This window comes from Dromaius novaehollandiae, chromosome 13 (genome assembly GCF_036370855.1).
Source record: "Dromaius novaehollandiae isolate bDroNov1 chromosome 13, bDroNov1.hap1, whole genome shotgun sequence".
Lineage (NCBI taxonomy): Eukaryota > Metazoa > Chordata > Aves > Casuariiformes > Dromaiidae > Dromaius > Dromaius novaehollandiae.
Window position 1 is genome coordinate 20141253 of NC_088110.1, and position 13843 is coordinate 20155095.

A 13843-nucleotide genomic window follows, 5' to 3' on the forward strand; every position below is an offset into this window, starting at 1 on the left:
GCGGCGGTGGTTTGGGCGGGAAGCGGCGCCGTGGCGGGAGGGAGCGGCCGGGCCGGGCCCCGCTGGGTGGGGGCTGCGCGGCGGGCGGCCTGTCCTGTCCCCGGGGAAGCACCGCGCCCGCCTCCCTGCAGACAGAGCGGGGGAGAGCCCCGGGGGGAGCGGGGCTTGGGTGGCGACCTGGTGCGGGCTGGCACCGGCCCGGTTGTGTCCCCCAGCGTCGGCGCCTCCGGGAGAGCCCGCCCGTCCCCTCCCACCTGCGAAGGTGCTCACGCAGCGTTGGGATGGCAGGTTGAGCCGTTTTAAAGAACGGGGGATCCCTAATTGTCTTTGACGTCTAAGCCTTTTCCAGCTGTGCCACATCCTGGTGTTCGTTCTTACAAATTAAGATAAAAATAACTCTTCTCTCCCATCATGCCCGGTTGTCTCTTTAGTTTGGGTCCTGTGCTGAGCGCCCACCCTAATTTTGTAAAAAGCCATTAGGTGTTTCCATAATTCAGAACGGGCTGTCGTTATAACCTCACCAGGAGCCACTTTTGGTGCCTGTTCCCCATATTCCCTGCCCCTGGAAATCTGAAACACGACCTTTTCGCTGTGCTGAACCCACGGTCTTCGTGGGAATATTTAAACTGCTTAACAGAGGTCCTAAAAACGTAGGCAGACCTGCCATCCCAGCTCCGCAGAGACCTGGCGCATTGGAGAAAGCCCTTGTATTTCAGGTGCACGGGAGACTTTCTGACGTGGCCTGCTGCCATACCTGGTGGTAGAAAGGCTCCCGGCTCCCTGGGGTACGCAGCCGTGCTGGGAAGCGCTGGCAGAGGCTGCTTTTCCAGGTCTGGCTCTAGAGCTGGCTTTGGAGCTGGTTAAACCCATCTCGCGACCAGAGGTAAGCGGAGCCTCTCCCAGCTTGCTTGTTGTTTGAGAAAGAATGATGCTTCTGATTTTCAGAATTTAAATAACTTGAACGATTCTCTATAAATATGGTGCTTTATGCTCGATCGGTTCTACTGATAGTGAATAAGTTTAAGATGATTCAGTTAGAGAACAAAAATTTGATACCTAAATCACGGTTTTCTCTGGAGCACATCATTGTTTGATTCTGATTATCATTAAATTGTTGCATATCTGGAAGAGCTTTATTACTTTTAGAGTTGTGCATGAAAGGGAGCAAACTGACACTACACTAGTTATCCTAAATTATAACAGTACAATCCATGTCTACACAAAGGCTAAATAATCTCTAATACGTGTAGTTACCCTAATGTCCATTCATCAGCCTATACTATATACCACGCTAACAGAAGAGTTCATTACATCTCATTTAGAGGCTAAAATGTTATTGACAGTAGGAAAATGGTGCATGATGGTAACGGATTTCAGGAGAATTGCTCCCGAGTTAAGCATCACAGAATCCAGTGCGGGGTGGCTGAGAGAGGGAGTAGCGACAGGGCAGCAATGTAGGATGACACTATCTGTGTCTGTTTTGTGGTATTTTTATTTTTCCTTTCAGAGATATGTGAGTCACTCAGGGAATCGTAGAACTCAAAAAATGAATTCGGTGTCAAAACTACTTAAATCATGGAAGTTTCAATTTTGCAAAATCTTGAGAGAAGCAGGCAAAATAGATTTTTACTTTGATTGGCAGCTGGCAAGAATTAAAGCGAGGCAGATTCTAAAAAGAGTACTATGAACATTAAACAATATTTCTGGCAATTATTTATTGCCAGTGGACCTCTGTGGCTCTTAAATAGAAACCTTAGCATAGATCGTATGCTGTGTATGAGCAGGGCACGCTCCCTGCATGTTGCATGTATGAGGCTGTTGTGGTCACCCTGTGACCACCCTGACTATGCAAAACTGCTCTATCTACATAGACATGTGGAGTGTCTGGTTTGGAGGGCATACTTCAATCATAGCTGACACATTTCCCTGTCTGCTCTCTGCGTGGACAGAAGAGAAAGTCCTGAGGCAGTCCTCGATCATCTCTTAAAATGCTTTGCGGACATATATCATCAATGGTGTGTTCATACAGCTGTGAGAATTCTAGCTCAGGAGCAGAAAAAAATCACTTATGTAACCCTAAACATCAAATATGAGAATTCTGTAGCTGTGCATATAGCTTCTGAACATATGCTCATACCTCAGTCCAATTTCTGAAGATTTTTACAGGATTTTCTCAAGTATATAATCATCTGGAAAGTACAGAAGAGTCCTGAATTTTCACTAAGATCTGCTACCATAAAGTGTTTTATCTTTGAGGATCTAAAACTAGATTATGGTGTGATTGATATCTGTCTTCTGAAGAAACAGATTGCATTTCAGTGGAGTATCACAGAATCGCAGAAGAGTTGAAGTTGAAAGGGACCTCAGTAGTGTCCAGTCCAACCCCTCTGCTCAAAGCAGGGTCAGCTAGAGCAGGTGGCTCAGGGTTTTGTCCAGTCGGGTTTTGAATATCTCCAAGGATGGAGACTCCACAGCAGGTTCAGGCACTCTCCTCTAGCAGCACATGGAGCTCTGTGCAACCTGAACTGTGTCGCTGACCTTGCACTCTGTGTTGTGTGGATAAATCCTTGTATTTGAGCAGGTCACTGTTAACCTTGGTATGACATTTTTTTCTCTTGGCTTTGTGATCTACCCATGCAGCACAGTTTGCAGGATTGAGAACTCTCTTCTTCTGCATTCTTCTTTTTCTTACTTTCTGCCTGGTATGTTATCTACATGGAAAGAAATTGTGTCAGATTATCTCACAGTTAGTGTAAATGGATGTGAGGAGGCTGTATGAATATAAGGAAGCTGTAGTTAAGATATTGTAAAACTGCTCTTAAACAGTTTATTTCTCATTATAATAAATAGTCCTTTTTTGTCTTCAGAGCATAGTAGCAAACATTGATTCCTTCAAAATGTTGACATCTGTGTGAAAGCTGTGGGTAAATATTGTCCTCATTGTACAGTGACTTTATCCGACTTTAAAACTTGACACTGTCAGATCCCATTGCTTTGCACATTCCATTTGTTCGTGCTGTCTCTTTCATTTCAGCATAAGACCCTGGTCTTCCTAAGACTTTATGGACACTTCTGAATGTACCATAAATTGTGTATATTATCATCAAATAAATGGACTTCAAGTTTTGCTTTATATATAATGAATACTTGTCCTTGGATTTTTTCTTTAATCTGCTTTATGTATAATTCTGGTCTCCACTAGCAATTTTCCCTTGAAGAACTAGGCATTTCAGAGCCTCTGCCATGCTGTGGAATGCTTTGCATATATCCCAACATGCAGAGAACCATACTGTTATAGTCACTCTAAGTAATTGAATTGATACCTGGAATTGCAGGCTAGGGCAAAAAGTGTCAAGATAGAAATATTTGCAGTATAAATGGTGTGTTATCTGTCACAGCCTGAGCTGAAATGAACCTGAAATTGTCTGCAAAGAAATCCTTAAATTAGCAAATAAATGGAGCTAAATAAGCAGTTGTAGTGAGCAATACAAGTTAGAATGAGCAATAAAATCATTAATTCTCCTTTCATAGTATGTTACTTCATCTGGTTCCCTTTGCAATTTAAAATACTTAACTAGCAAAATTATTTTTGTCTCAAAATAGAAAGCGCACCAACAGTATCGTCTCAGGAAGCAAGGCAATATTTCAACTGGGGAAATTAACCTTACTCTAATGTTTTTGTATTACTTGATTGAATTCTTTTTGATACTATTTAGTTGTGCATTTTTTTTCATTGAACAAATGGGGTGGGAGAAGAGAACAAGACTAAAAACTAGGTCAGAACCAAACACCCAGTGGACTTGAAAAACATGAAAAACATAAAAACAACTGGTTAGAGTAGTACTAAAGAGGTGAACATGGCAGCTATGTTGTGAGAAGAAGCAGAGGGAACTGTAATGTCTGAAATCAGAATCAAACATTCAATCTTTTTTAAAAAGGAATATTTTTAAAGGAGAAGAAGAGGGTTATGGATAAAAATGTTAGTCTGAGTTTTATTCTTAGCTCTGACAGAGGCTCCCTGAGTGACTTTGAGCAAATCGATTTCCGTTCCCTGACACAGGTGACATTGCACTTCTTCACTGCATGAAGCTATTGTGGTGCTTGTTTCATTTATGTTTTGGAAGCTTAGACTGGAGGTGCTATACAAATATTAATGAAGCAGGAAGTCAGATATATGGGGCTTACAGATTTTTGGCACGTATGCAAATTGGTCCTTCTGAAAATGTTAGCATTGACTTCTTAGGATACCTGTTCACTGTACAATGTTGCTTATGGAAAGTGTCATACATTTGGTGATGTGAAGACTACAACCATAGTACTTACAGATTTTTTCCTGTTAGTTCTAATAATAGAAAAACTTAAGTTCTCTCTTCCATGTTGAGAAAGGAAAACAATTTCGGTATTAATGTTATTCACCGTTTGTCAAGAATAATTAAAATAACTTGATATTTGTTCAGCCAAACAGTTGCCTTATGCCCTTTTCCTTATCTAACTGTTTTGTGTTCTCTCATTTTAGGAGATAAGAGATTTTTATTTCTGGTACTGACTAGAAAGAGATGCAGGTAGGAGGCTAGAGAAGTAGATTCCCTATCAAAAAGAAATTCGTAAAATGGAAAGTAGAATCAACAGGATTCCTGCAAAGCTTCAAGCTATTTGCAGAGTGTTTTGAGATCCTTGTTTGAAGGAAGAGGTTAGGTATATGTTGCACTGAAGATATGTCAGCTTCTTTATATAATTCTTCATATACATATCAAACAGCAAATAAGTACCAGTGTCATTCTAGTTCTAGGATCTTTTTGGATGTGGATACAGATTTTGGGATAGCTGTTCACCTGTAGTTAGCAAGTTCCTTTTCATACGTGACCAGCAGAAAGGTCTAACAGAGAACCGTATAGTCACTCAGATGTGATGTTGGCAGCAGCAGTGCAGGGCCCTGCTGATCCGTTTCTGTCCAGGCAGAGGCAACCCCGCTCAAAGCCGTGCATAGTCAGGAGCCTTTCGTAGCCCCCTCTCACTAGGCTGTGGCAGCAGCTCTGGCCTGCGACCTAGTTGGGCACGGAAGGATGCAGTTTGCTATTTAGAAGGTACGAAATGGTCAAAAGGTCTTTGTCCCTCTTATGAGGAGAGGTCGGGTAGGATGGAAATATCTAGCAGTTGTCAGCTCAACCAGTTGCTTAAAATGTCTGTACAATTCCTTTTGCAGTTAGGTATTTTTTAGCATGACCTGAGAGAGGGTGCTGTTGTATCACAGAGTTGATGCAACACAGCTATCTCACACAGCACAATTAATGTGTTATATTTGATGTAAGGGTATCAATTCTTGCAGCCCAGTTGCCAGCCAGGTGCTATTTCATGCAGCATGTGCATACTCTATCAGTAAACAGTGGAATGACAGAAGATAATTTTTCCTTCCAGGTAGTTCACAGGTTGGAACAACTTAAGCTGCGTAGCTTCCCCTGACTACCTTGTATTTTATGGTTTCACTATGGTCATCTTTAGTGCTTTATTTCTGAAAAATCATTGTTATAAAAGGCTCTGAAATGGCTTTGAATTATTTTTGCAAGGATTCTTAAAACACAAACTTGATTCTGAGTTTTCTATTCGGAAATGAGAAGTGATGCATACATTCTGTGAAGTCAGCAGAAATTAACTTCTTTTCCCTTCTGTAGTGCCTCAAAAATGTAGCTGATCATACTTTCAGCAGTGGCATTTAGTTATTTATCCTAGAAGGAAGGCCAGAAAGAAAGTTTACATATTTTAGGACAAGTTAGTGGTTGGAAGACTGGATGGAAAATAACCTGTGTTATGTCTTTTTATTTTGATAACAAAATAACTGTTCATGTTCTGTGTGTCTCTTTGGGTACCCTACAGAATACATAGATAACCCAGTTTTCAGAATGAACAGATGTTAATGTTCATAACCTCTGTGGAGATAAATGAAGTCTCAAGGGATTCTTAACAGCTACCTCTAAGCATTTCAGTCTAGGCATCTGAAGTAAGTAGTTGCTTTAAAAATATTGACCTTAAGCTCCCGTAAGCCTAGATTTTTTTTTAAGTTGTCATTTGACCTGATGTATTACCTGATGTTCTGAGTTATTAATATCTGTTTGTAAAATATGTCGCAAATATTAGTACTTAATAGTACAGAAGTGTATGTTATCCAATGTCATTGTGGTGCTTTATAGTTAAAAAGCCAAATTTTATCCAATCCTGTAGCTTTACTTCATGAATAATTCCAATAATGCAGAGCAGCTACACAAGACTACAAGGGCTAAACTATTGAGCCCTTTGTACCTGAAGGGATTATATGCCTTAAAAGTCAGTATGTTCAGCTATCCTACGAAAGACTAGCAAAATATTCTTGAAAAGACTTCACAGATGTTTTTTTCAAAATGAGGGAGGACAATTTTTGGAATGCAATTCTGAATGTCTTTGATTCCGTCACTTAAAGCTGGTCTTCTCATTAGTTAAATAGACAACTATTTTAGAATGGAATTATATATACTTACATTTCAGTAATTATCTAGTTGGATTTCAAGTATGATTGATGTGCATCCAGCTGCTCTGATTTACCAAACTCATAAGGAGGAATGGCTTCTCTGTTATATTCATAATTGAATTCGGCTATCTGTAGTTTTCCAGAGATGATCTACTCTTAGCTAGTGAAGACAAGAGGAGGTCAGTCAATTATGAATTGCTGACTCTAATAATTGATGATCTAATCAATGGTTGGAGATGTACTACTTTGATCGTTTGGAAGGATCTAAAGGATCTTTTGGCTTCACAAGCAGCAGGTGCTATACCATTTGTTGAATAAACTTGAGGCAAAAATTTTTGTTTAATCTGTATTTTGTACTGTGTTAATTTTCTGTCTGTGAATAAGAAATCTGCAGGTGCTGGTGCTGAGGATGAGAAGAGATGTGTCAACAAGAGCATTAAAGCCTGAATTTGCTGTAGCATTTCTATGGGATTCAAACTGAAAGCTGCATTTGCTATGATGGAAGGGAACCATACAAATTTTATCCATCTTCAAACTTACTTCTGCTGTTTTCATATTCATGATCCAGTGTTCATGGTCTAGGCAGTGGTCTTTCATTTTCAGGCACTTAGAACAGCAAGAAAGCAGAACACATGCTGGCTAAAAAATGGTACTGCGCATTTTACTTCTGTCGTTACCTTGAAAACATCACAAAAATTACATTGTTTTGCAGAGGAAGGACTAGTTGAGCAATAGAACATATAAGAAGAAGAAAACAACAACTTCAAGAAAAAGATGGAAGCTCTTTCTTGTTTCAGCTGTGTTTAAATTAGGTAACCTCTGAAGACATACTTAATGACATCTTGGTATTTTCTTATGTATCTGTAATACTGTTTATCTGCTCCATGAAATTAATGTTTGACTGTAGAATTCAGAATTCATAAATATTTTTTTGTGGCCTGATCTATGACTTAATTCTGAGCCATTTCAACTCAAGCGGTTCTGGCACAAAACCAAGTTTACCTTTGAAACGGATTTGCTCAGAACCAAAAATTGTGAAGGTTTAAGGCTCTTTGTCCAAACAAAATAAATCCCTTTACTCTACAACGTGTCAGAGTTAGTAAAGTTACAAAGAAGAGATAATTATAAACAGACATTTATCTTCTGTTCAAAAATCTTATTTGGACATGTTTTGTCCTGGAAGAGTAACATGAAGGACATGTTCAAAGTGGGAACTATTCAACTGAGAGTGTGCAAGTGCTGTAACTTAAAGTAGTTTACTGCAAGTTATTCTTGCTCTTAATTTTCATTTAACTCAACAGAAGTTATGGTGCAGCATCTGGTTATAACTAATTTTGTGTTTTTGCTACTTTTGAGGGAGAAGATCTGAATAACTGTGGGAGTCAAATATATGACTTTTTTGTTTGATTCTTGCAGTAAAAGAATTCTGATTGAGCTTTGCATTTAAGTACTTCTTTATCTTTTTAAGAATATGCAGCCCATCGAAACAGGATTTGTGCTAGTTAAAAATGCTGGATTAATTCCAGGACATACAGAGCTTAATTCTTCCTTCATCGTAGGAATGTGGAAGAATTGAACATCAAATGCATTATGGACAAGGTATATAAACGGAAATGTTTTTTAAAATGATTTAGAAGAATGGCATGTTCTAGTAACTGGGTTTCTTGTATAATGGAAGTCTCTCAATTTTAATATGTAATCTTCAAGTTATAAAAAAAATAATTGTGTACCTAGGGAGTTCTTTATGCACTAGCTGAATAAAATGATATAAAGGAAAATTACTTGCTTAATCAATTTACATACTCGGCTTTAACAACTCACAATCATTATTATCATAAGAATGTCTGTTTTAGCAGTTGTCATTGTAGCATTTTCCAAGAAAAGGCCCGATACAGTACAATACTTTCTCCAAGTCTGTCACTGACAGTGCCCTAGCTCCTTTGCCTTTTTAAAAAACACTGTCTGGGAAAGCAGTTTGGCCAGTAAGAATCCCTTGAGTGCCAAATTATTAACAGAAGAGCCACACAGACTTCACTTTTTTCATTTACTCTATAGTTTTGATCCCTATTCCTTTCTCTAACCTCACAAAAAAAAGGTACTCTATGCTAGGAACAGGCATCGACCAAAGCAGGTGGTTAACCACACTGAAGAAGCATGCACGTTAGGAATTTATGAGACATAATCATCCCCCTTTCCATGTTGTTTTATCTGAATATGAAAAAATGCCTTTCATAATTATAATTAAAAAACCACAATGACTCACAGTTTGTAACTGTTAATGAGAATATATTATGCAGCCGAACTCTCCGTGTGTCCTGTCTGTGAAGGAATCATACTGCTTACATCTTTTCAGTAAGCTTTTTGTCAGTGATGGCACCAGGGGTACTACAGATACTTGATACTTACCCACTTTTCCAATTATAGTTGGATGCCTAATTTCCATTTGTCACTTTGAAAATATCTATGGGGATAGAAGACTGAGAGATGAGCCGGTTATTAGCAATTAAACATCTGGAGGCAAAATTATACCCCCAAGTACACAAACAGATTCCATGGGCAGAATTTGGCTCATAGTGTTTTGCCAGTATCTGCTAATTTCTATCAATACTTAATGAGGTCCAGTTTTCGTGACTAATTTGAAAGTACACTGACATTCTCTTTTATGGTGTCATTGAATGACATTCTCTGGGACATTCCCTTCTTATTTTGCCTGAGTCCTTTTCAGATTACATTGTTTAATCAAAAGTAATACTCATCAACTCTTCTTTGTAACCAGATATAAAGATAAGAACTTTAAAACTTTTATATGTCATTGAAATTCTAATTGAACAGCACAAGGATATATTTGACCTGAGCTTTTCCTCTATTTAAAAATAAAATAAAAACTCAGTTTAAGGGAAGCTAAAATTGCTCCTAGGCTGGTACTTTTAAATCCTAGTTTCAGTCCATAAATTTGACTGTAAAGTTAAATTGAAAAACCGGAGTATTTAACAAGTAATGTAAAAACCTTAAGAACTGCAGATATTCTGTGCTTTAAAATGTTATAATTTAGAAAAAGGGAAATTGAAAACACATATGAGCTCATTATTAATAGTAATCAAGATCTAAAATCAACCTTGGATATTCATGCTTATCCTCTTAAAATTATTAGAAAACATATTCCTGTATCTAAGAGCTTTCCTAAAAACATGTATCTGGATTAATTGTTAGGCATAAAGTACTTAATTTTATTCCAGCTTCTTAGAATGTAACTCCTGTACTTGGAACACCTTTAGGTTGATTCAAAAGTCTGTCAGTGAGTTTACAGATACTTTTGCCCTCCAGTCACTAGTAAAAATGCTGTTTAGTGATCAGTAAAAGTAGCTGCCTTCTGTTGACCATTTGCATCCTGTATTTCAGTTCAGTTCCTAGAGATGCTTCTTCACTGCAGAAGTGATACCCTGAGCTGCAACCTTAACACAAACCTTATTATAGAGAATGGGTTCTCCAACGCTGCTGTCACTACAGGGCTAAGAGTGTGGGCTATGCCTAGCTCTTAATTTTGCTAATTGAATCCAGAATCTGCCCTTTGTTCTGCAGAAAATGTAGGTAGTGAGGTTAAGTAAACTCTTGCCCTTCAGAAATAAAGTGAAAAGTGTGAGGCCTCACTCATTTTGCAAATGTGAACCAGCTTACAATGACTGGAGAGTCCCTAAAATATGTTAACAGACAAGAGAGACTGTAGCCCCTAGCCATACTCTGACATTGCTTTCATGAGTTAATTCAGCCACTGAATTTAATTTATATATATATATATATATATATAAATCCCAGGGACAAGGCACAGAACCTGTATGCCATCTGACATTTTTGACAAGCTCTCCAGAATTAATCTGTCTAGGAGCTACTATGCTCAGTTTAATTATGGAAAGGCTGCATCTGTGTTCAAAGCTGTTGAGAGAGAAAGAAGAAAGTAAAAATGTCCACTAGGTTTGATTAACTGCTCTCGGCATGATGAATAAAGACAGATGGTTACTAGTTATTTTTCCTTAATGGATTCTGGAGCTACATTTGGTGGGTGAATTAAAGTTATAGGTCCCAGATCTGCTTTTGAAGCTACACGTGCGTAGCCCTCAGTGATTCCAGCGAAGTTTGCACATGAACATCCAAGATAGAGGCTTGCCTAAAGCTGTTGTATATGTTGTTAAAAAGCAGTTGTGAAATGAAAATTAGAAGTCAAGTGATAGTTTAGCATTAGTAAAAGAAATTATAAACAGTTTAGGAAAGAATCCCCTACAAGGGGTGGTTTGTTTGAAGTGCATGTGCATACATATACCCATAGAAACTGTGCTTATCTGGATATGACCACAACCTGGTGCTTGGTAAGGTTTTAATACTGACTGTAAGACCTGGAGAATTTCATAAAAGTTGCGCTTAAAAATTGTGTCCTAGGCAGCTAAGTAAATAGTTTTGTGGTGTGGAGTCCTTTGGATGGGTCTATTAACATATAGGTGTCTTCAACCCAGGTAGAGGGGGTCTGTAGCATAGGGTCTAATTCTGCAGGTGTGCACATGTTTAAATACCTGTATATGAACCTTTTTGTCATTAAATTGCGTGTATTTATATTTATATATTTTAAGATTTATAAGAATGTACCTAAGTGTCTGTGGGCTTGGGCTCTTAGGGAATATTTTGACCTAATGGGTATTAGAGCCCTCATTCATCAAGGTATTAAATCATCTGTCTAGTTTTAGGTGTGTGGATAGTCATGATTCAACAGGAAAAGTACACGGCCTCACATTTCAAAAGCGAGTGACTTGTCCTTCAAGTCACAGAAAACAGAATGCATTTAGGGCAGGTGACACTTTGTCATGGTTGATCACTTAATACTTTTTGAATCATCTTTCATTTTTCATCTCATTTCATTTCAGCTTTCATTTCAAAGGCTTTAGTTGGTATAACTGCGAGGAAAATCTAAAAATAAGTGAATTCTGTTTGTGAGATGCAGAAATGTTTATACAAGTTTGCAGATGGAAGGGAAGGCATGTCACAGATGTGCATATTTAATAACTCAAGTGACGATAGGGAGATGCTACCACTCATTTTCTTTCATCCCCATTGCAGAACCCATGCTCAGAGCTCAGAGACGTGCCCTGGGGCTCGAAGTTGTGTGTCATTTATTTTTAATGTTGTCGCTATCCACAATGAATGACAAATGTTGGTGATGTAGTATATCCCCCCCTTTGAAGGGGATTCTTTTTGGTGGGGAAGAGAGTGAAGGGCAGAGAGACTTGGAGCTGAGGACTTTTTTGTCAAAATCTTGCTTTGAACAATAGGGGTCCATGTCAAGCTTGCTTGCAAAGGTCTGCTGTTTGGAGACATGCAGAGGAAAAGTTACAGATATAAGGTGCAGCTAAGTGTTTTTTACTGATGTAGCTACAGTCTGTACAAGGTATGGTTAGAAGAAACCATCTAAAAGTAAAGCAAGGAAAATCACTGTTGCATTTCAGGAAGCACCTGCAAAGAAATAAGTAGAGTGGGGGCTAGGAAAATGTGGAAATCATTTGTATTCTGGGCACTTAAATGCTACCATCAACTTCAGAGAGTCAAATCTGGAGGAAAGGGAAAGGAATAGAGTTCATCTAATAAAAATCTGTTTGGAGAAACAAACTAATTTTCCAGCCCAGAATATAGTTACATCTTTATTTCTCTTATGTTAGGGCACCACTACATTATGAGCTCGTTTTAGGCAGGGCTGGAATTTAATGGGGGCTGAAGGTACCAAAGGAAACTTTAGGGAAGAGTTTGTTGCTATCAGAGAAGTGGACTAACATAAACTGATGCCTTTTCTTCTTTCTCTAACACTGATGGTTCTGTGAAAGCCGTTTCATGTTATCAGATGACAGAAGAAGGGCAGGCAAGTGTAATTTCTCATGAGGATAACCTACAGATGATTCCTGGCCAACTTTCTGAAGAGTAACTAATTGCCTTTAGTTTTTTTGATTTTATCCTCTTGTTGGAGGATAGTGACAATTGGGTTGATAAAAATTGACTTATTTTGGAAAGAGTGCAATCCACTTCTAACTGTTCTTGAAAGCTCAGGGAAGCGTAGACATCTGCGGAGTTACAGAAGAAAACATCCCTTGCAGATAGAGAGGAGTGCTCATAATCTTAATGATTTCTCTGATTTAAGATGTTATGTCTATTGCAGAAAATTTACAAAGGGTGATTAGAGTTCATCTAAATAGCGACGCATAACTTATGGCTCATGGCTTTATTTCATACGGCATGTAAACGTGAGGCCTACTGCTTCAGAAATATAGCTGCTGCGGGCATTGCACTCAGGTGGAAAATGGAAATTGCAATTTTTTTCTTTTTTGAAGATTGAATAATGCTAATGTGTATGTTTTATGGGGTACCTGCCAAAAGGATTTACATGTCCAGTTTGACTATCAGTACTGAAGTTCCTCATTCTGAGGTTCTAACACTTGAAAAAGTAACAGCAGTTTTAGCTGAGGAAGTAATTGTTGTTATTATTATTAGTTTTTATTAGAATTGAATACTGACAAAAGGTTAGCAATAGCTGTTTCTTCACTGCCAAGTGATCTTCACGATTTATTGCCTATCTCTGAATTTACCATCTGTTACTATATTTCTAAAGGCAAAATCTCCAATAACTGAGAGGTAAAACATATTTCTTATTTTTCCTTAATAGATATATTCTTCATTCCTCAGGAATTATTTTCCCTAAGTGTATATTAATGAAATAGTGTGAAGGAAAAGAGAGGTTATACAGCCTTATTTTCAGTTGCACGTAACCTTTTTTTGCCCTTATTCAGTACAAGTCTGTGTGCTCAGAGAACTTAATTCACAAAGGTACTTGGCTACATTCTTAACTTTAGGCAGATGAATAGTTTTGTTGTCTTTACTGGGACAATTCATGTGCTTCAGGTTAAGTGTGTGAATAGATAACTCTCTGAAGGCAGAGGATTATCTCAACGCTTGCATGAAAGTTCAGTAGTATTTGTAAGTGCAAAGTCTGTTTGCCCAAATGAGTTTTGTGTATGCAAGTTCAGTAACTTCTGCATCCAGGACTTATAGCCTGACAACTGCTTGTGTAGCCCTTAAGCCTGCCAAAATCCAAATGTATGAAGTTGTGTATGCACTCTCAGGAGCTGTAGTCAAGCCAAGTAAATAATTTCTGATTTTTTTCTGCTTATACATATATTTTTTCCCAAGAATCATTTTCCTAACTTGCTTAATGATCTATTTGCTGAAATAAATTCTGACCTGTTTTATTTTCCAAGAAAAACCCTGTAGCCAAGAACCTCCCCACAGAACCTGGAATGCATAGCCCCCACCCAA